Raw genomic sequence first — 22928 nt, 5'->3', positions numbered from 1 at the left:
ACCGTTCTCCTGAGAAAAGCTCTTAGCAGTTAGCAGGGGCGGCTCTAAGAATCCCGCCGCCCCAAGTGCGCGCTTGGCGCGCTGGGGTCTGGAGCCGGCCCTGACAGTTAGCTTGGGATGGTTCCTATGCTGTTGCTCACGGAATGTAGTTGGTTAGTGCCAGCAAAGAAACCTTTAAAAAATTCCATGCTCAGTCAAGATTTAAGCTTAGAAGCTTCTTCTAATCATTTATAATGACAGGTGTAATTTATTTTTAGATTTTGAAAGCATTCCCATCACATTTGGTCTCGGTAAATCCTGCCCTAGTCTCCTCAGGTGCAGAAAACCCCAGACACGGTAGAAACATGGTGTAGGCGTAGGGAGTCAGCAAGCCAAGAGCCCTTGCAGGGAGACTTCCTTCCCTTACATACCACAGAAAATAGCTCTGCAGAGGCTCGTGATGCCAAGGTATAGGTGGGACTGGAGGATCCCTGACAAGGAGCATCTTCCCAAGGAAGGGATGAGGACGTGAACCATGGATGCTGCTCCAGCCATTAGAGTATAGTAACAGTAAATGGAGTGACATGCATCCGACGAAGTGGGTATTCACCCGTGAAAGCTCATTCTCCAATATGTCTGTTAGTCTATACGGTGCCACAGGACTCCTTGCTGCTTTTAGTAAATGGAGTATGGCTCCACTGTCACTCCACAGTCAGATTCATTATTCAGGTTTGGGGCAGGATTTTAGGCCCAAGTACATGTAATTTTAAACTAAATGCACATGACTGTATCACCAGCTATTACATTAGGACAGTAAAGGAGTCTAATTATAACTAGAAAAAAACCTCAGCAACATTGCTGCATCCCAACGACCATCCTGGCTTTGCAATAACAAATGTAAAAATACATCTGTGTATTTATAGCATGTCAGCTTTGTCCGCTCACACCACGGGGAAGGGCATGCCTCCTGTCATGTCCTTGTATATCCTGCTGTGTTTAGCAGGTAGCAAATAATGACCATCACTTATGTAGTGTCTTTCATCCAAAGAGCCTAAACTGATTTGCAATATCTATCGAGCTATTTTATCAGTAGTAATCCCATAATCTTGTAGGATTCTACACAAACCAGTCCCAATGACTTTTAGATAAGCCTCCAGGGCTGTGGTGCTATGCCTATTTATGCCAGTTGAGGAGCTGGCCCCAAGAATTTTAGGTGTTCTCTGAACTGAACTTGCAAACTTAAGATTCACTCATTACTGCCCAGGATCTAATTTTGGTGATTTCTATTTTGTTTGTCCACTGCCTGGAGTTTGCAAATGTGTATATGATATTCTTATTAGCCTCACTGAGCCTAATTTGTGCAAAATAATCAGGGATTATTGACCTTCAGGATGTGCTGCTAGGTTCATCTTTTTGGCCAGGTGGTTGAAGAGGTTAGAGCCTAATATAGGTTGATTGTTTATGGGGAAGGAAGGTTTGGAAGGTAAAGTTTTGTCTACTGGGTTGTACTGGGATAAAGTTCTGTTGGAATTTGTCTGGGTGAGTTGCTGTTGGTTTTTCGGTATTGTTGTTTTAAAGAGTGTCATGCTAGAAGAGCAAATGGACTCCTTTTTAGATATTATGAATTGCAACAAATAAATAACATTCTGCTTCCACTGAAGTCAGTGGGAAATTTGCATTGACTTCAATAGGATCGAGGGGTTAGCCCACTGTGATTAGTAGCAGATTGAATCAAACCACTGTGTTTTGGGCTAATCCCAAGTGGTTAATTACATTCTGCCTGCTTAAACTCCCCTCTAGTTTCAGTTGGGTACAGTATCCTTCACCTTCTGTCCTGGACTGCTCTGTTGTGTTGCTGTATGCTTTGAAAGAGTTACCGTGTTCCATTTTGGAGATGGCTACATTTTAGCAGAGGAGGAAACCTAATGCTTTGTAGAAACAGACGGCTGCAGATGGAGACTGGGTCAACCTCAGTTTGATCAGTAGCTACTTGGTGTGGCAGTGCTTGTCAGTCGGCGTTCTGAAACATACTGGGATGCTGGGTGACCCTGTTTGCATGCTACGATCCATCAGAATCAGTGAGCTCAGAGGTAGTGAGGTTTGGTTTCTAAAACACTGGGAACTCACTGAATACTTTTGGCCTTCCTTGTGCTGTTCGAGCCAGAATTTGCAAGGCCGTCTCTGCACTTCTTGTCTGTAGAGATGTGCAGTGTTTGAATTTTCTTTGGATTAAAGAAAACATCTTGCATCAGCATTCATGTAACTGTTCATTGCCCATGACAATTGGATAAACACAATTTTTTTTTGTAAAGAAAATATAACTGGCTCAAGGCCAGTTGAACTGGAAAGGTTTGTTTTCTGATTCTTTTTCAACTGCAAATTATTAAACTAGTTCCAGGAAAACAAAAGAGCTGATCCTGCCAATTTTACTTGTGTGTAACCTTCATTGAGCCAAAAGCTAAATGTCTCACTTTGCTTTTATCAGTTCTTTCTCAGGCAAGTTTTCCCTGTAGTCAATGGGCCAAATTCTCATCTCAGTTATGCTGGTTTAGATCAACAGCAACTTCATTGAAGGTTAGCCTGGATTTTCATTGGTTTAACACAGATCCAAATCTGGCTCAGTGAATATACAAGTCATTGGGAGTTATGTCTGAATAAGGACTTAATAAAACTGATTAAGAACCTCAGGATTAGATACAATGATTTCAATGGGATTATCTGCTTGAATAAGGTTAATTGTGTGTCTAAGAGTTGCAGGTTGGGCTCAAAATCCCTCCTCCCCGTCCCCTCTTTTATAGGTTTTGATTTTGAAGTCTTTAACTGGTGAACTGAGTTATCAAAATGCGCATTTATTCCCAGCATAGGAGAGAATTACGAGAGAATTCTGTAGTTACGATCATATCTTTTATGTGATCTAAGAATAATAGAAAGCAATTTTACCATTAGGCTAATTTCTGGTTTCATTTGCTCCTGCTAATTAAGGAATGGAGATCAACATAATGCTGGCATCTGGTGTGAACACAAGTCCTGCTATTGGGGGGGCAGCATGCCTGTATTTATCTATAGAAGAAGAGCAGCCTAGGCAGCAGCAGGGCAAACGTCCTCCAAATTGCCTCTAAATGCTCCTGCAATATAAGTATTAAATAATAACAATAAATGGCTTTCAAGCGCTAGAAACACGGTGGTATCTGAAACCACAGTCCAGATGGGAAAAAATCTATATCCTATGGATATGCAGTTCACCACCTTATGCAACTGAAAATAAATAGGATTTTTTTCTTTTTCTCCAGTACCAATCTGCTTAGCTCCATCCAATTTCATCCAGCATTCAGAATGAGCTGAGCTAGCCAAAAACTGTCCTGGAAGCAATCCTGCTATACTCCTACCTGCCCCATGGGTGAATTGTTGAAGGGGAGGAGAGGATGCTGGTGCCAATGAATGTGAAAGTTGGGAACGCTTTCAATTTTAGTGCATTCTGTGTTTTCCATACAAGACATTCCCCAGATTTTAAGGGTAGAGGTTATGAAAAACTCACTGATAAAAGCTCTTCTGCTAAGCAATCAGGAGTCCTGCCAAATGGGAACAATTCTGGGAAACAACAATTTTCACTTTGGTAACTAACATTCATTCAAAAACATTATAATTATTATTAATTTCTTGTGCTCAGGAAGTTTGTGTGGCTGTTCTTGATTCTTTGATGTGGACCACTTGTCTCCCTGTTATTCAGGTCTTGCGGAGTTGGCACTAAAAGAGAAATGTTTTTCAGGCAGTGTTGTTTTTTTCTCCTCTGTGCACCTTTAAGTCAGTGGCAAAATTAACCAAAGCATCATACAGTGAGAAATCCTGAATCTTGTCAAGGGATTTAGAGGGATTTGAGAGCTTTAAAGATTTTTCATTGTCACGATTTGGAATGAATTTTTTTTTTTGGGTACATATTTCCCATGTTAAGCTCATGAAGGATATAAAATCCTATTAAGGAGAGCGATGGGGCTGAAACAGATGCTCCAGCTCATGCAGAATGCAGCCACCCACCTCCTCGGTGGGATGGGATGCTAAAGGCATATCGTCCCTGGGCTCAGGGCTGTCCTTAGGGGCGAGCCACCCGGGTGACTGCCCCGGGGTGCCATGGTCAGGGGGGCACCGTGTGGCAGTCCAGAGGTGTGTGCTGCGGGTGTAGAGTCAGAAACTGCTCCTGGCTGGCAGGACAGTGTCGCATGGCAGAACACCCAGATGTCTCCCTGCTGCCTCCTGGCGGAGGAACATGGGGGGAGGGACGAGCGGTGACACACAGATGCTGCTCCCACTCCCAACATTCCTCTGTGTGTCCCCCTGTAGCGGGGAGTGAGGCGCAACGTTGAGCGCTCCGAGCATCCAGGTCACTTTCCCCACCTGGGCTGCTGCTCTCTTGTCTTCCCCTTACACAGCCCAGGTGGGGAAAGTGACCTGGATGCAGGGAGCCCTGATATGGCTCCTCACTCCCCACCCCTCATAGCCCCCTAGGGGGACGCAGAGGAGCCATGTTGGGGGTGGGGGGGAAGCAAGCAGCAATGCCAACTACTCCATGCATCCAGGTCAGTTTCCCCTTGTGGGTGCAGGAGGGGGATGTAGGGGTTAGGAGCACAGGAGACGGGGCAGGGCTTAGGGCTGAAGGGGCACAGTATAGGGGTTAGGGGTGCAGGATCGGGGGGTGCTGGGGTTAAGGGAAAAGGGGCATAGTGCAGGAGTTAGAGGTGAAGGGATGCTGGGGAACCTGGGGAGCCCAATGGGGGGCACCATGGAGGCCAGGGGCAATGGGTGGCAGTGCTGCACCCACAGGGGCCAGGGGCACCAAAATATAAATTAGCCCAGGGTGCCATTTTCCCTAAGGCCGGCCCTGCCAGCCTGGGCTTCCATCCCTCCTCAGGTGCCCAGTCCCCTTTCTTTGACGGCTCAAGGCCCTTGTTCTGACAATCAAAGCCATGAGTGGGTCAGGAACCAGCTACCACAGCTACTGTATCTCCTTCCATATCCCACCAACACAACTGCACTTCCCTGGAACAACGCTGCTTATAAAGCCACGATGAAGCAACCTAAAACTGGAGATAAAGTGTTATTGGTTGAGGGAGTTCAGCTGCGGAAGGAGCTTCCAGAGGGGATTAGAGTGTTCTGAAGTCTGATGGCCCCTAGGGCATGGTCCTCTTCTTGGAAAAAATCTTCCCCATAATAACTGGAACAATTTAAAAGAAAAATTCTCTGTGTCTACTCCAAGCAGAATGTCCTATAACCAGGGCCTGGAAAAGAGCAGAAGACTCCATGAAATCCACTAGGGACCTGATTTACCTGGCAAATGCTAAGATAGTACAGACACGGACACTACATTAAACCCTGAGAAAGAAAGAAGAAAGAGGTTCTCCTATGTTTAGGAGTAGGGTGTAGAGGATTCGCATTGGAGGTTTTGGTTTGGCCCAGGTTAGAAAAAAGAGGCCTGTTTCCAAGTTCAGAGCTGGATCTGAACTTCCGCAGTGCTCAGGAGATGTTTGGATTCAGGATTTTGGTTTGGGCCCATCTCTGATTAAGGGTAGAAGGTTATTCAAAGATTCTAGCCCGGGGTGGGCAAACTTTTTGGCCCGAGGGCTACATCTAGGTACGCAAATTGTATGGTGGGCCATGAATGCTCATGAAATTGGGGGTTGGGGTGCGGGCACTGAGGTGGGGCCAGAAATGAGGTGTTCAGGGTGTGGGAGGGGGCTCTGGGCTGGGGCAGGGGTGCAGGGGGGATGAGGGGGTGAGGGGTGCAGGCTCCAGGTGGTGCTTACCTCAAGCAGCTCCCGGGAGCAGCGGCATGTCTCCCCTCTGGCTCCTACACGGAGGTGTGGCCAGGCTGCTCTGCACGCTGCCCCATCTGCAGGTGCTGCCCCTGCAGCTCCCATTGACCCCATTTCCTGGCCAATAGGAGCTGCGGGGGTGGCGCTTGGGCCAGGGGCAGGGTGCGGAACCCCCTGGCTGCCTGTATGCATAGGAGCCTGAGGGAGGATGTGCCGCTGCTTCTGGGAGCCACGCGGAGCAAGACCTCCACCCCTCTCCCCAGCAGGAACTCAAGGGCCGGATTAAAATGTCTGAAGGGCCGGATGCGGCCCCCGGGCCGTAGTTTGCCCACCACTGACTTAGAGCCTAAGCAAGTGGGTGAGACCCACCAGTGTACTGAGGGAGAAGTCTCCCACCATACAGTCAAATTATCAGTGTTGAGTCCAATTTTATTTAACATCTTTATTGATCATCTGGAGGAGGTGGTAAGAAAGCAGACTAATTGGGAGGTGAGGCAGAGCAAACTCCAATCAGGTCAGAGAAACAAACCTCGAGTAGCTAAACAAATGGACAGGAAATAAAATGTGATTAAACAAGGGGAAGTGTACAGGGCTAGTACATCTAGGAAAAAATATCCCATCATTTTAACAAGCCGGAGATACTAGGAAAGCAATGTTACACTGCTGGGAGCTTGCAGTGTAACATTGTGGCAAACTCACTTAGAAAGTCCAGTGAAATTTTGGATGGCACACACAGAGCCATCATGAAACGAACCTGGGATGCAAGTCACCCCCTACGCTGTATTCCACCTGCAAAACTACAACTATAGGTGAATGCTGTATTTGGGCACAGTGCTGGAAAGAAATGGATACCATACAGCCCAGATGACAGTGGAATGGAATCTAAGCCCTTCATTTTCAGCTGGCTGTGCTATGGTGTTTGTAATGAAAGAGACTGGCTAGACGCGATGACGAGCTGAGCAGGTTCAGTTCTCACTGTGTCTTAGGGGGCTAGCCAGAAACCTCAGAGAGGCCTCGTCAATAAAATATTTCCCCTGCAGAAGGATAATGAAAAAACTAAGCAGAAGATATGAGCAAGGAGTTTGCTGTGGTTAGACAGAGAGACAGACAGACATGGAGGGCTCCATCTGTCTGTCCGTCTCCCATGCCACTGACTGGCACTGGGTCTAATTCATTGTATCAGCTAGGTGACCATCACTAACTGTCCCTTCTTTCCTGGATTAGTTGCTGTTAATGATTGAGCTTTTCCATCTAAAAATAAACAATCTGTGTGTGCGGTTGTTTTTCTTTAATAGCAGGTTACAATTTAATGCTAAACTCTTTTGGCATCTGATAGACAAGTTCGTTTTTTTTTTTTAAAACCAACCCACAAACAAAGTAGGAGATTACTTTCACATAAGTAGCAACAATCTCTTCCCTGCGGGCTCCAAAGATTGGGTGGATCTCACTTATCACCCTCTCCTTAGCTGATTAAGGGTTTGAATGTCTACAGGCAGGGATGTGGGATTGCGTAACAGGCAGTTTCTTTGGAAGCCCAAAGGATTGATGGACATTCTGGGCTTTTTAGGCAGCTGGCTAGAATTTATCATTGTTTTCTTTTAATGATAACTCGGAAGACGGAGAGGATTCATGCAAGAAATGGAAAGAAGTAGCATTTGTCTCTGTTACATTTTCTCACAGACAGAGCAAAACATGAAAGCCGGATCCTCAGCTGGTGTAAATCTGTGTAGAGTCACTGAAGTCAATGGTTTGCTACTGATTTTTACCAGCTGCCGATCTGGCCCATATATTTAAGTCAAGATTACTTTTAGAAAAAATGAGTTTGTGCCTTTTTAATGTTTTTTCTCATTTGTGGTATGCGAATAAGGCCTAACCTATTTTGGTTTTGATGTTTTAAAGACTGTTTTTAATACACCAGACCTTTAGGTCCTGTTTACCCTGTTTTTGAAGAAGCCTCTATGGACAGATGGGGATCTGGTGCGGTTAGAACATCAGAGACACTAGGAAGTTAAACTTGATTAACTGAGAGAAGTGATTTTTATTCAGACAGTTTAAAATTCTGCCTTTTGTTTTTTATTAACACCTATTTAAATTAAACATCTTATAAGCAGTTGGAGTAAAAGATTTTTTAGTTAAAGAGTCAACTCTGTTTGCACTTTCATAGAAAGGTTGAGACTGCTCACACGTTTTGTGTGCTCTGACAAAAGCCAGACCAGACTTGAAATTCCTGATATATTTCTAAGATAAAACCCTAGCAGAAAAAATTGGAAGCAATGTTTAAGCCTTCTTTATACATTATAAAGATGCAAAAGAAAAAGGGGATAGACAGTTGACCTGGGAGAGGAACAAATCCCAATTTTATTCCCTTTCAAGTCATCATTGTTTCTTTGGAAACCTGTATGTACAGGTATCCATGGGCGGCGGGTGAACCCCGGGCTTGGGGACGCTAGCCCCTGGCCCAGCCTGCCCCTTCTGCCTGAGGCCCCACCCCTCCTGCCGAAGCCTAGAGCCTCCCTCCCCCAGCCCCGGAGCACCGGGCAGGAGGGTGGCACCCCCCCTTTCCTCCAGCCCCGGAGCACAGGCCAGCACTCATTAGCCCCAGCCCCAGCCTGGGGCCCCAGCCACGGGGGGAAGAGCCCCCCCTCCCCCCCCGCAGCACAGCACTGGGAAGCAGGAAGGGGCATGGGGCGGAGCATGGGCGGGGCCACACAAGGCTGTTTGGGAAGGCTCAGCCTTCCCTGGCCTTCAATACCTGTTGTCCCTGCAGGTATCTAATAGCAGCTGTGAGTATTGTACTTCCAAACACATAGAGCAAAACGACGACTTTCAGTCTACATTTACTTTTATTTTAGATTCAGGCAAGCAGCTAAAAGAAAGGGCAAAAGTAAAGTATCCATTTGAGAAAGCACAGTGTGTGCCAATTAGTAGCAGGCAGCAGCACGTCTAAGAACAAAATGGCTGCTATCTCGTAGACAGGCAGCAGCGTTTTTGGAAATGTAAGCCGAGGCACACAGAAAACAAAGATATCAGCGCTTCAAGCTGCATATACCACAGTGGCTGGAGTGAATGTATGGCAATATGTGGCGGTGAAAAGGGAAGGCAGGTGTCAGATGTTCAGAAGAAGCTAAGCTGCAGTCCCAGCCTAAGGTTTAAATGGCATGTATGTATCTCTCCCCTCCCCCAGGTCTCTGTGTTCTGCAGCTCAGATTGAACTACAGTAAGGTCAGTGGGTCTCAAGGGAAACTGTTAGAAAGTAAAGGTTATTAAAGGGCTTTGTACACAGAGAAGGCGAAAGAACTTGAGTTGCCTTGAGCATGAGTGCTGTGATCTAGATATTGAAGTGTGGCCCTCCCATGCCTGGAACAGCAGTGTTTTTACTTTTACATCTATTCAGTCTCTATTTTGGTGGGATTTCTATGGCTCTAGCGTAACAAAGAAAGAAAGGATTAAACTGACAAAGGTGCTAGACAGCAGCTCCCCGCTGTACCAAAAGGACACAAGCCTGGGAGCATTCTGTTATATATCATGACAATGTGATGTCAAGAAGACTCCATGAAGCCAATGTCATAGTGCCCCATATGTGAGCTCAGCCTCTTCAGAAATGCTCTACTGCTAGCCATTTGTGTCTGATTCCGCTAGGTAAGTGAAACCGAGAAGAGTTTATCTTGTGAGTCTGAACCGTAGCTGTTTGCCTGTTACAAAAGGCCTTTTTAATCCACTGTGGTGAGCCCCTTTAATCCAAATCACTGAAAGACCCCTAAAGCAGGGAGATTGATTTGATCTGTATGATTTAAACGCCTGATTCCAGGATCCTTTCCAGACATCAATTTATATTGTTGAGGCAAAATATTCCTGTAACATAACATAGGTCTCAACATACAGAGCTGAAAGTGAATTGCCAGTAAGACATTCCATACGCTTAAATACTATGTGCTGAAGCCCCATTGGGCAGGCTTTGTCTGCAGCCAGTGTGGGTGTGTTCATCATTCTTTGCTTTCTGACATCACAGTGGTTAAGCTGACATTCATTATTCTGTGCTTGCTCTAGAAGTCACTATAATATTGCTATTAGCTGTTTCAGGTGAGATCAGAACATGGTCAATCCCTTGCCTGCCTCTTCAGACAAACGAAAATGCTGGGGAATTTTAGCTCAAACAGGAACTGAAAATGCTCTTCCATTTAAGATGATGTCATCTCACCTGTAACATTGTAGATGTTGCTCATGTGCTCCATGTGGAAGAAAGGCTGGTCTTGTGGATAGTAATTATTTATACAAGGTGTCACCCTCCGACAGGAGAGACTGAGAGAGAGATAAAGAGCCTGGTCATAGAGCTGGGCACTCAGCTGGGATGTGAAACAGGCAGAACAGGGACCTGAGCCTGGCTGTCCCACATGAGTGCCCGAACCAGCAGGCTATTGGCTGTGTGGGGATTGGAGCCTCTGTCTTGTTTTTCATTAAAAATTTGCAGTTTTGTGCTGATGCAAAATGAAAACAGTTTCTAAAACCGCCATTTGTCTCCAAGCAATAGAACTCTGGTTTTCCAGCCAGCCCTAAGCGTGATCTCGGAGGTGCAGACGATTGGGTTCCCCCATCTCAGACCTAACAGTGTAAGTGAAGGCTCCCTATGCTTTATGGTGATAATTCCCCCTTCCGCTCCCCAGAGAATAAGGAAGAAGTCCGCCTGGCAGGGGAAGCAACATGGTTCATACCCCCCACCTAAGGGTGAGGCAGGGAGGCCTGATGAAGCAGCTGTTCTGGCCTTTCTATTAGTTCCCAACACTGGCAAAGTACCATTTGTCACCAGGGCCGCCCAGAGGGGGGGGCAAAGGGGGCTATTTGCCCCGGGCTCCGCAGGGGCCCCCAAGAGAACAGCGGAGGCTCCCGCCTCCGCCCCTCTCCTGGAGCCTCAGCGCTTGATGTCTCCGGCGGAGCCCCTGAGCCCCGCCCTGCTCAGAGCCGCGTGGTGAGGGGGCGGGGCTGGGAGCTCCGTTCCCTCCGCTCGGCGTGGAGCTCCCAGCCCCGCCCCCTCACCACGCGGCTCTGAGCGGGACGGAGCTCAGGCCCCGCCGGCCACACGCTGCCGCTGTTCCGGCGAGGCGCTGAGACTCCGGGCGAGGAGGGAGCCGGGGGTAAGAGGCTGGGGCTGGGGCCGGGGAGAAGCGGGACCCGCCGCCGAAGCGCAGCCCGGTCTTCGGCGGCGGGGGGCACTTCCGTTCCGGGACCCGCCGCCGAAGTGCCCCGAAGACCCGCGGCGGGGACCCCCCCCGCCGCACTTCGGCGGCGGGTCCCGCTTCAGCGGTAATTCGGCGGCGGGGGGCTCCCACCGCGGGTCTTCGGGGCACTTTGGCGGCGGGTCCCGGAACGGAAGGGTCCCCCGCCGCCGAAGACCCCGGGCCCCCGGAATCCTCTGGGCGGCCCTGTTTGTCACTTCCTCTGGCTCCAGCCAAGCCTGTGAGTTTGCCTGACACGTGCTGCGGACAAGTGAGTTCATGGAACATTTTCCCAGCCGCCCACTTTAACCCCAAGCAAGCCATAGCGAGGTGGTGAGAATGGAGTGAAGTCCAGTGTCCCTTACATAGCTCTGAAAGGCTGCCTCCAGCTCCCTGATCCAGCGAGGTCTTCACTTTGTTATTTTGGCAACACAGTTTGGCATGTTGATGGGGTCCTGCTGCTGTGTAGAGTGTACAGTGTCCCCTGGGTCCGGGGCCAAGGGAGTTCCATGCCTCCCCATCCCCACAGCAAGTCAATTAATTAATTAATGTCCCCACTCACCTTCTTCTCAGACATTACCAGTTGTTCTGTGATCACTGGCATGGTCATTATTATGTGGTCAGTCACAAGGTGGGACATCTTGCTGCCCCGTATCTTTTCAAGCCTCAGGATCTTTTCCAGGCCACCCCAAATAAATGACTTCTTATCACAGATCCTACTGAGCGAGCACCCACTAGTACTGTGGGGGGAATCTAGGCCTCTGGGTTCTAGATGCCAGAGGTGTTTCAAGCTCCTAGAGCCTGAATAGAGTCCAGCCACTGCCCCAATCTTGGGGTCCCTAGGCACATTCTCAGGGTGCAGAGCTGGCACCCTGTATAGAATCATAGAATCATAGAATCTCAGGGTTGGAAGGGACCTCAGGAGGTCATCTAGTCCAACCCCCTGCTCAAAGCAGGACCAAACCCAACTAAATCATCCCAGCCAGGGCTTTGTCAAGCCTGACCTTAAAAACCTCTAAGGAAGGAGATTCCACCACCTCCGTAGGTAACCCATTCCAGTTCTTCACCACCCTACTAGTGAAAAAGTATTTCCTAATGTCCAACCTAAACCTCCCCCTCTGCAACTTGAGACCATTACTCCTTGTTCTATCATCTTCTACCACTGAGAACAGTTTAGATCCATCCTCTTTGGAACCCCCTTTCAGGTAGTTGAAAGCAGCTATCAAATCCCCCCTCATTCTTCTCTTCTGCAGGCTAAACAATCCCAGTTCCCTCAGCCTCTCCTCATAAGTCATGTGCTCCAGCCCCCTAATCATTTTTGTTGCCCTCCGCTGGACTCTCTCCAATTTATCCACATCCTTCTTGTAGTGTGGGGCCCAAAACTGGACACAGTACTCCAAATGAGGCCTCACCAGTGCTGAATAGAGGGGAATGATCACATCCCTCGATCTGCTGGAAATGCCCCTACTTATACAACCCAAAATGCCATTAGTCTTCTTGGCAACAAGGGCACACTGTTGACTCATATTCAGCTTTTCGTCCACTGTAACCCCTAGGTCCTTTTCTGCAGAACTGCTGCCCAGCCATTCGGTCCCTAGTCTGTAGCAGTGCATGGGATTCTTCCGTCCTAAGTGCAGGACTCTGCACTTGTCCTTGTTGAACCTCATCATATTTCTTTTGGCCCAATCCTCTAATTTGTCTAGGTCCCTCTGTATCCTATCCCTACCCTCCAGCATATCAACCACTCCTCCCAGTTTAGTGTCATCTGCAAACTTGCTAAGGGTGCAGTCCACACCATCCTCCAGATTGTTAATGAAGATATTGAACAAAACCGGCCCCAGCACCGACCCTTGGGGCACTCCACTTGATACCGGCTGCCAACTAGACATGGAACCATTGATCACTACCTGTTGAGCCTGACCATCTAGCCAGTTTTCTATCCACCTTACCGTCCATTCATCCAGCCCATACTTCTTTAACTTGCTGGCAAGAATACTGTGGGAGACTGTATCAAAAGCTTTGCTAAAGTCCAGAAATAGCACATCCACTGCTTTCCCCTCATCCACAGAGCCGGTTATCTCATCATAGAAGGCAATTAGGTTAGTCAGGCATGATTTGCCCTTGGTGAATCCATGCTGACTGTTCCTGATCACTTTCCCCTCCTTTAAGTGGTTCAGAATTGATTCCTTGAGGACCTGTTCCATGATTTTTCCAGGGACTGAGGTGAGACTGACTGGCCTGTAGTTCCCTGGATCTTCTTTCTTCCCTTTTTTAAAGATGGGCACTGCATTAGCTTTTTTCCAGTCATCCGGGACCTCCCCCGATCGCCATGATTTTTCAAAGATAATGGCCAATGGCTCTGCAATCTCATCGGGTGCAGCACTGGCCCTTGTGTCCCCTGTACTTGAACACACTCCTCTCCCAGAACTCCACCCCAAAGATGTGAAGCATCTGGTTTCCAGTTTAACTCTTTCCAGACCAGGCAGTAGCTGAAGCAGTCTGTTAGTGCATGCGTGTGTGCACATACCACACACACGCACTGCCCCAGTCTAACAACTTTACGCTCTTTTATATTTAATCATGGTAAATTATTTTATTGCTCAAGGCTATTTGCAAGCCAACAAGCTCTTTGTTTCTTTGAGGGCTCCCCTGCATATTCCCAGCCCCTAATGACACCTTTCTGTTGGTGAAATCACAATAATCACTGTTATGTCACAGAGGCCGGGGACTCCTGGTGGTGACAAGGGGCCTAGGGGGTAAGCAGAAGAAACAGATGGCTGTAGGCTATGGTTTAAGTGCACAGAGTGGATGTGTGGAAAGGCTGCTCATCTTTGCTCCCTCCTGATGTTGGTGCTGCTCTGCGTAGGGCCAGTATACCCCTGCACTGGATTAGAGCTGACCCGCGTCCATAGGTTCAAAAATACAGGCAAGGATTGGTGTAGCACAAGGGCATTCTGGTCACACCTTTCCTCCAGCCACAACCCCAGTTCCCTGCTGCTACTGCAGCAGGGAACGTGAATGATGTAACAGCTACATTGACTCGATGTCACCAAAGAACCCTCCTCAAACTAAAGTGATCGTCCCTGGACTAGTCACTCTATTGCTGGGGTCTGAATGCAAATATTTTCACACCTCTCCGCTTAATGCTACGTTGCCCCTAGATACAAGCCCAAGTTTTCAGTTGCTCACTAATTATAGCCAAGGTTTTCAAAAGTGGCTAGTGAGAGTGGAGGCCCAACATGGGACACTGTAAAGGGGTCTTGTTTCTAATGGTGAATGCTCAACGCTTATGGAAAATCAGGTCCCCTTTCAGGTGTCAGTCTGGGCACTCAGGTTGGAAGCACCAGAAATTAGTTTGTGCTTTTGTAAATTTTGGTCACGATCTTTTACAAAAATATGCCGTGTGCTTTTAGTGAATCCTTGAGGATGATGCTAAAAAAAATTAATCTTGCCAGTCATCCCACAAAGAGACAGCCTCTTCCAGTTGTGGGAGAGCCACTGGTGAATGAGCTTCATGAGCTATTGGCCTTTGAATCTCACTCTAAGTATTTCATTTGCAAGGTGGTGATATAACTTTGAATATATACAGGATAGTGTTGATTCCAGGGTAGGCCCTAACAGAGGAACAGCACTAAATACATTTATACAGACACGTGTATAACTGATGGAGGGAGTGTTACCAAAAGGTTAGTGCACAGGACTTGACGTCATAGCTCCTGGATTCTATTCCCAGCTCTGACACTGACTCTCTGTTATCTTAGGCAAGTCACTTAACCTTTCTGCCTCACTTTATTATCATCATTTTTAGCTAAAACTGTGATAATACCTACCTCATATCGACATTCTGAGGCTTCATTGTAAAGAGCTTTGATGCAGATATTTAATGTCTTAAACATACTGTATATATTTAAGGGTGAGAGATCTTGTGTTTTTATTGATTTCTCTTGTGTTTACCATTCACTGGTGTTAACTAGGCTAAAACTAGACAAATTAACCAGAGTCGAGCGGTGACTCACCGAAGTGCTCTGGCCCATGAGGAAATACTGGGAACCCTGTGCTTGTTCAGACTGAGAGGAGACAGGGTAGCTGTTTACAAATACTGTACATCAGGGGTCGGCAACCTCTGGCATGTGGCTTGCCAGGGTAAGCACCCTGGTGGGCTGGGCCAGTTTGTTTACCTGCCACGTTGGCAGGTTCAGCCGACAGCAGCTCCCACTGGCCGCGGTTCACCATCCCAGGCCAATGGGCGCTGCGGGAAGCGGTGTGGGCCAAGGGATGTGCTGGCTGCAGCTTCCCGCCACCCCCATTGGCCTGGGATGGTGAACCGCGGCCAGTGGGAGCCACGATCGGCCAAACCTGCCAACGCGGCAGGTAAACAAACTGGCCCAGCCCGCCAGGGTACTGGCCCGGCCCGCCAGGGTGCTTACCCTGGCGAGCCACGTGCCAGAGGTTGCCGACCCCTGCTGTATATAGTGGGACATTCAAAAGAGGATGCAGATCAAATGTTTTCAGTAGCAAGAAGACAGAAAAAGCTGTTATGGACTTGGGCGGCAGCAGGAAACGGTTAGGATCAATATCAGGGGAAAACTTTATAATTCCAAGAAGAGTCATTGCAATTGGAACAAGCTGTCCAGTTGTGGATTCAGTTCCAACCTCCAGCCATCACTTCGGGATGATGAAATCAATCCTGCTATATGGCATGAGTTGAGATGGACTGTGTGACCCTTTCACAGCCCCTGAGATGGGTCTCGGAATAGAAGGGAATGCTTGTTTGCAGAAGTGGAAGCTTGTATAATACACTGATTGTTCTTTAGATTGTACATTGCCCTTCAGGGCAGGGTCCGTGTCTTCCTCTGTATCTTCCCAGCATGTTTTAGGCACCACTGCAATATAAACAATAATAATCCTCAGTCCCCAGTTGAATGGCAGGAGGAAATTGGAAGAAAACGAATGTTCTGGGTTTTGAATAGTGGAGCCAGACAGTAGCACACTCCAGCTGAGCACAGTCACTTACCAGCTACCTGGAGGGCAAATTCCTATGGCTACAGCCCCAGACACACAAGGCTTGTGTCACTGCAGCTGGGGTTGCTCTCATTCCTCTTCCCCCTTCGCTTTCTTGAGTAGTCAGCAGTTGTAAGAACTGAACTGCAGTATCTTGCACCATGGCCCCTTTGTAAGGAGCAATCCTGTTCCTTCCGGGGGAAAGTGGGGGAATGGAGACATGATGGCCTCCTATCATTACAAGAGCAATCCTGCCTGCGCTGGGCAGGGGGGCTCAGGCTGGACAGCTGCACCAGTGGCATGGGCACAGTTGCTCCTGTGGATGACAGCACCTGTTTTAACTGGCTGGGGGTCTGGTCATGTCCTGGGCTGGCAGATTATCATTGCTGGGTAAGCACTGTGTGCAGTCATGGCCTTTTAAAACTCCCACTGGCTCTGTGGGGGATTTCCTACTCTACAGGGTGCATTTTGTTGAGTTCCTCTAACTTCTCTCTTGCAGGGCTGCAGGATAATTAAAGGGCCAGGACTGTAATGTTATTTGAAGCCAGAGTAACTCCTATACAAATTAAATGGGCACAAAATATCCAGCTGAGAACCTGCGAGGAATTCCCTGAGGTTCCAGCTCTTCCGCAAGGCCAGTGGAAAGGTAGGTGGAGCTATCAGTGTTGCGCCATTGCCAAGGACTCTTTCTCCCAGAGTCAGCAGTCTCTGGTCAGCCACTTCCCCCTCCCCATCGAGGGGGAACAGGAAGTTGGTGGCTAGAGTTTAGGGAGGGAGAGGAAAACAGAGATGCTGCTCCATGTGGGGTCCATAGGATTAAATGTGTGCTGTGTTCCCTGTTTGCTTTACTCTTGTGCAGAGATATTTGACCAGGAAGAATCATATGTAGCTGACTCCATCTAGGTCCTATGAGGATGCAAGTCCCTCCTAAAGTTACCTAGTGGCACAACGTGGTGCTCAGGCTGCCACATCCGACACACTTTTGGTTACCAGTCCCAGGCAGTCTCTACAGGACTGCCTTCAATCTCAACCACTTTAAATACCTAAGAATCTGCCCCTGGATACTTGTACACTGAGCCAAGTGTACACATGCAGTGCAGACATGCTCATAGCTACCTTCCTCACTATGGAGGTGCTGATTCAATGCATTCCCAGCAAAATGCATGCCCAGCAAGCGTGGATTCAATAAGCATAATCATAGGAATGCCACCATCCTGTATGGCTAATTCATTAAAAACAAAACAAAACAAAAACCTCTAGAAAGGCATAGCACGTTCCTAGCACTGTGCTGCTGTGGAGCTGATAGAGGTCCTTTAGTCACATTATCACAAAGACAGTGGAAGGACCAGACAGAAAAAAAAGTCTCCTCATACCTCACTGTTGCATGAAGCATTCCAGCTGCAGTGACAGCCTACTGCTCCCTTCAGTGTTTACATCTATCCTATCTTGTATTGTTCTAACTCCAAACTGGAAACCATTCAACACTGAGATTTCTCTCTTTGTGTGTGTGTGTGTGTGTTTTTGGCACAACACTCCTATAGCCTGTAGACTCTCTATGCTATGTAAATAATATTGGCTACAAGCCACCCTTATGATGTGATGCCACATAACTAATACTGGTCTCAAAGCACATAGAGAAATCCCAGGGATGTCAGTGGACTCTGTGCTTAGGCAGAAGGTGGCATATGGCCTTCAGGTTGTGACCTAGGAGGCAGCAGATAATACTCAGAAATGCCCATTTACAAAGCACTGTACAAACATTAGTATCGCCCATATCTTCAACCCCATTGGGTTAGGTCACTAAATATTATGATCTTCATTTTCAAGAAGGAGAAGCTAAGGCGCAGAGACATGAAATGACTTTCCCAAAGGCCACACAGCGAGTCAGTGGCAGAACTGTATGGAGTAGAGCTCAGTGATACCCTGAGTCCTAGCACTGTGGTTAATCCACACTAGACCCCACTGCATCTTTAGAAGATGAAAGTCCTCTTGACTTTTATACCACCTAGTGTGGAGGGAGCTCTCCTGACTCATGTGTTCTGATTACAAACACTTGGACATTTTGAATGGTAGGATGCACCTTCTGTGGGTGCGTTTGAGTGGGTGCGTTTGAGTGTAGCAGGCACATGCTAATATTAACTAGGAAAGGGCCCAGGAGATGGGATCAGGGCCGCCCGGGGGGGGGGGGATAAGTGGGGCAATTTGCCCCAGGCCACGGGCCCTGCAGGGGCCCCCATGAGAGTTTTTCGGGGTCCCTGGAGCGGGGTCCTTCACTCGCTCCGGGCGCCCCGGAAAACTCTCACGGGGCCCGGGACCCCGGAGCTCCTTCCGCTCTGGGTCTTCAGCGGTGGGGGTCCTTCCGCTCCGGGGTGGAAGGAACCCCTGCTGCCGAATTACCACCGAAGACCTGGCACTTCAGCGGCAGTTCCGCTTCGGCGGTAATTTGGCGGTGGGGGGCCTCCACCGCGGGTCTTCAGGGCCCGGAGTGGAAGGACCCCCCATCGCCGAATTACTGCTGAAGCGGGTGCCCCCGCTGCCGACGACCCCAGGCCCTCTGAAGCCTCTGGGCGGCCCTGGATGGGATTCACATCGGAATCCAGCTTAGGTTTAGGCTTGTCTTTGGGGGTTTGCATTTAAAAGTGCTCATGGTTCCCCATCAGAAGATTTCTTCCACATCCAAACTGGAAGCCGCAAATATTGATTCTGATTTGGAACCAAAAACCATAGAGGAGTGGAGAAGCAAATCCAAACACACCCCTTTCTCCCAGAAATTCAAAGGTGCTTGGATTCCAGATTTTATCTCCTCCCTGTTATCAGCATTTCAGTGATTTCAGTGGGCTGTTGGTGGATAATAGCAGCACAGCAGGAAGAGGGGGTGAGTCATAAAATGTTTCTGCAGTTAACAATTGACAGCAGACCCAGAGGGTGGGAGTTTCAAAAGTGCTCAGCTGTGGCCTGGCTCTGCTCCCATTGAAATCAATACTCTACTCCCCTTGACGTCAACATGAGTTTTACCATTGAGTTCAATGGGAGCAGAGAGAGGCCATTGCTGAGCAGTTTTGAAATCTCCAGGGTGTACATTACAGACTAACTCCATGATGCAAAGGCCGTGTCCCAAGACTTTTTGCTTGCCGCTGTCTCTGGAGCGGGAAGGTGCTGTTCTGAATAAGAGACTAGTTTGTTTTGCCGATTAGCCACCCCTGTTCATTTCATGGTCCTGGAGGATTTTCTGTTCTGTAAACTAAGCCATCTCTTACTTATTACTATTCCTATGAAGCTCAGTAATGCACTTCTTGCTGCTATTATACTTCTGGACAGTTTACATTTGCTGAAGTATTTAGCCAAGATGCAGTAAATTCTGGTCTGGCTCCATTCCTTCCTTGTGGCCTGATTCAAAGGGAGGTGTGCAAAGCTGGGGAGAAGAAAAGGAGATTGTTCATGGCAAAATAACGTCAGTGGCATTTCTCCTATTGCAATTACAGAAGATGTTTGCACTGGTGCAGAAGCTTATTCTTTCCCACTCTGGCTTCTTTCTTCTGTTAGATCTTCCCATGCAGTTCCGGTCAAACTTTATTCTTCACCCATCACAAGTACAAAAATGAACATTGTCAATACCAATGACTAGAGGACCAATGGTGTAGCACAGCAAAGTTCAGGTGCAAAAGGCAATGGCAGGACCTTAGCTGTGGAACACCTGACTGGAGGAGATTAAAGTGAACTGGACACCCCCATCCAGCAACAAATCCCTCATCAGGCTCTACAGCAGAACAGAAGTAGCTGAACTTCTGAGCAGTGTTTAGGGGTATCTCTCACTTTGAAGGGATAGCAGGAATATAGCCTTGAAGTGATGGAAATAGGGATAGCCATCATGGGAGGTGAGGTCACAGCATCCCTGCCAGTTAAAGAAGATAAAAGGACCTGGGTATCCATTGCAAACCAAGGAAACACAAAGGGCTGGCATATCCCCATTATGGCTTCTGGTTTTAGTAGGAAGAAAATGGTGCTGGGCTGGGGTAGAAAGGAATGATCCCCTGGCTTAAATACCAGTCATCAGTATAACAGAAAAAAAACGGGAGGAACACATTTAAAGGTAAGAGGGTTTAGATTTTTATTGGTTGAAAATGGGCATTAGCTGCAAAGTTAAGGTCCAGATCTGAATCTTTCCAAAACTCAGCTGTGGGTGTGGAAGGGGTGTTGTCTCAGGTCCATCTGAGCTAAATCAGAAATGTTGGGTAAGTGTTTCCTAGACTGGAAGTTTCTTAGAGAGAGGCACATGGACGCACACTAACGCTGGGATGACTGACTGCTTGCCAGTCACAGCTGCGTTTCTCATTAATTGAAATCTCCAGGCTGCTGACTCTTCCAGATGAGGAAATACTAGAGCATTGACATCACGGCCCCACCTCTTTTTGCTTTGCCTGTCAAGATGCAGAAACATAGGCACACAGCTGAAGCTGTCCTGTACACTGATCAGGAGTTTTTTGGGGGCACCACTGTTTGGCCAAGCTGAGTGGCCCATATGTTTCAGACAAGCCCCAAAGAAGGAAAAAACCCTTGAAGTTGAATTTCTTCCAGACCGACCTCTCCATTACAAGAAGCGAAAACTTTCCATGCTCTATAAAGCCACAGGCCTTTCTTTGTTTACAGGGTCCCCTTGATGCAATGTCACTGAACAGCCTGTAAATCAAAAACACACAATGTGCTTTCATCTCTTAACTCAGTTAGGAACTTATTACTAGGAACTGCAAAATACACTGGCCTGCAGAGCATCTGCTATTGTTAGCAAAGGTAGGGAGAGAAGAGACAAAGGGAAACTGGGCAAGGGGACAGTATATTGAAGGCAGAGAGTGGGAAAGAGGCTTGGTGGGTCTGGTTTTGCAAAACCAAATTCAGACCAGGTTTGCTATGGAATCAGATCCTCCTTTGGATCAAGGGTTGGATGTGACTGGGTAAATAGTTCTAGTTTGGGAACCTCCCTAGGATAGAAATGCTGAAGGTTGGATAGAAAAGAAGGGAAGGAAAGAAAAAATGAAGGGGTGGGAAATGAGGGGGAAAGGAGAGGAACAAGGAGCAGGAATAAAAGAAAAATTGGGTGGATGGGGAAAAAATAAGAGAGATATTGGAAAATATAGTACTGGTTACTTTAAAACTAAAACAGATAAGTCCAAATCCTGAGATACCCGCTCTGGTCCTACTCAGGCAAAATTCCCACTGAAGTCAATGGCAGTTTTGCCTGAGCAAGTACTGCAACATTTTCCCCATAACTTTCTAAATACTGACCTGAAAATTGGGCTGCTTCCGAGTTTTGAAAGAAATTCAGCAAGAGCAATCTGATAAAAGATGACAAGTAGCACATATGTGACCACAAACCTAGTGGTGGCGACCATACTAAGTCTAAATCAATGCTCTCAAGTCTATTCACGTGTGGTGGTACTGCCGGAAATCACCCCCAGTGCTACCCAGACATAGCCTTCTCCTTCCTCACGGTGTAAAATGGGCAGCTTGCTGAACACTGGAATTCTGGAGATGTATGTATATATCTTTGACGATAAACGATGCACTTAAGGTTACAGTCTGAGTGGGCCCACTTGTGGAACAGGGTGGCATTAAGCAGTTTATTATGCTATAGGACTGAGTCATTCAGGACATACAGAGCTTTTCACCACTAGGTCACAGTTTCAAAACTAGTCTATGTCAGGATTAACTGAAGGTTACTCTGTGACAGCTGGTTGATGGCTCATGGAAAAAGAAATGCTGGGTTCAGTCCAGTTCCTACTTGGTCAGATGTCAGCATCATAAAATCCCCCGTCACAACTGACACTTACTGGCAATTTCAATGGAGAGCCCAAGGATTAAATAAGCCAAGGAGGCTGAACTTCCCTCTTACTCCTAGAGGTAGTCACACACGGTCAGGATTGAAGCACATTAACAGGATGGAGTAGGCAAAGACTCTCCGCACAACTTCCTATGCAACATTCTTCTGTGCAGACAGAGAGGCCTTCAGTCTTTGGTGCTGCCAGTGTAGCACCTTTCAGGAGCACTGCATTCATTGTGATAAAGCAGGAGGATGCTAGCAGCTAGCTTCAGTGATAGTCTGTGTATCTGTATTTCTGCAGAGCCCAGTAAGGGGGGAGGGATAGCTCAGTGGTTTGAGCATTGGCCTGCTAAACCCAGGGTCGTGAGTTGAATCCTTGAGGGGGCCACTTAGGGATCTGGGGTAAAAATCAATACTTGGTCCTGCTAGTGAAGGTAGGGGGCTGGACTCAAGGTCTTTTCCAGTTCTAGGAGATAGGATATCTCTATTAATTTAAATTTAATTTAAGCAAAGTAATCTCAGGACAAATATATTTCACAGGAGCTTTATGAAACTTGATTTTCTCTTGGATCTAAAGCAAAGTTCAGATTTGCAATCATGCAAGTTCTGCAATCACACACCTCTTTTGCATACACAGCTAAATCAGGTAATTTAGCATGCAAGTCTAAGCCACTAAATGTGTATGAGCTATTGGGCACTTACTCTGTCTGAAAATCTGGCCCTGAGGTTTCCACTGGTGAAAATGTGCACAGAATAGTAAGATCTAAAAGTCACTGCCTCTACCATCAAATTTCATGTGTCTATTCTATGTAGGTTTTTATGCTGCACTTATCACCATAGTACCTGGTGAAAAAATGGTGGATGGCAGAAATGTTTTCAGATTCTTGCTGTATGCAAAATAGCACCATTTTCACATTGAGAATAATTGTTTTCCTCCAGTTAGTATGTGAAAAATAGCAGTTTTCTGCTTTTATTTCCGTGGAGAACAGAAACATGCAAGGAGAAACCACACAATGAATCGTTTTTCATCAAAGCAGGATTTTTTTTCCCACAGTCATTGCAAATTTTAATAGACAACTCTGATAGCATTTAATTATCAGGCACTCTGCCGTACTTGTG

At 47.4% G+C, this 22928-nt stretch overlaps 1 protein-coding gene across 1 annotated transcript in view; it reads left to right on the top strand.

Annotated features, from left to right (window-relative positions):
* The first annotated feature begins 9860 nt into the window (after nt 1–9860).
* The window catches only part of SLC6A6 (solute carrier family 6 member 6), a 237013-nt gene continuing 223945 nt past the window's right edge, over nt 9861–22928 (top strand). Inside the window, exons 1-2 of the mRNA XM_045025967.1 lie at nt 9861–10390; nt 16494–16640. The gene's annotated coding sequence lies outside the window, so the exon portion shown is untranslated. The remainder of the gene's footprint in view (nt 10391–16493; nt 16641–22928) is intronic.

Source organism: Mauremys mutica, chromosome 7 (assembly GCF_020497125.1).
Source record: "Mauremys mutica isolate MM-2020 ecotype Southern chromosome 7, ASM2049712v1, whole genome shotgun sequence".
Classification (NCBI taxonomy): Eukaryota; Metazoa; Chordata; order Testudines; family Geoemydidae; genus Mauremys; species Mauremys mutica.
The sequence above is the reverse complement of the archived record's forward strand: the minus strand, read 5'-3'. Positions and strand labels throughout refer to the sequence as shown.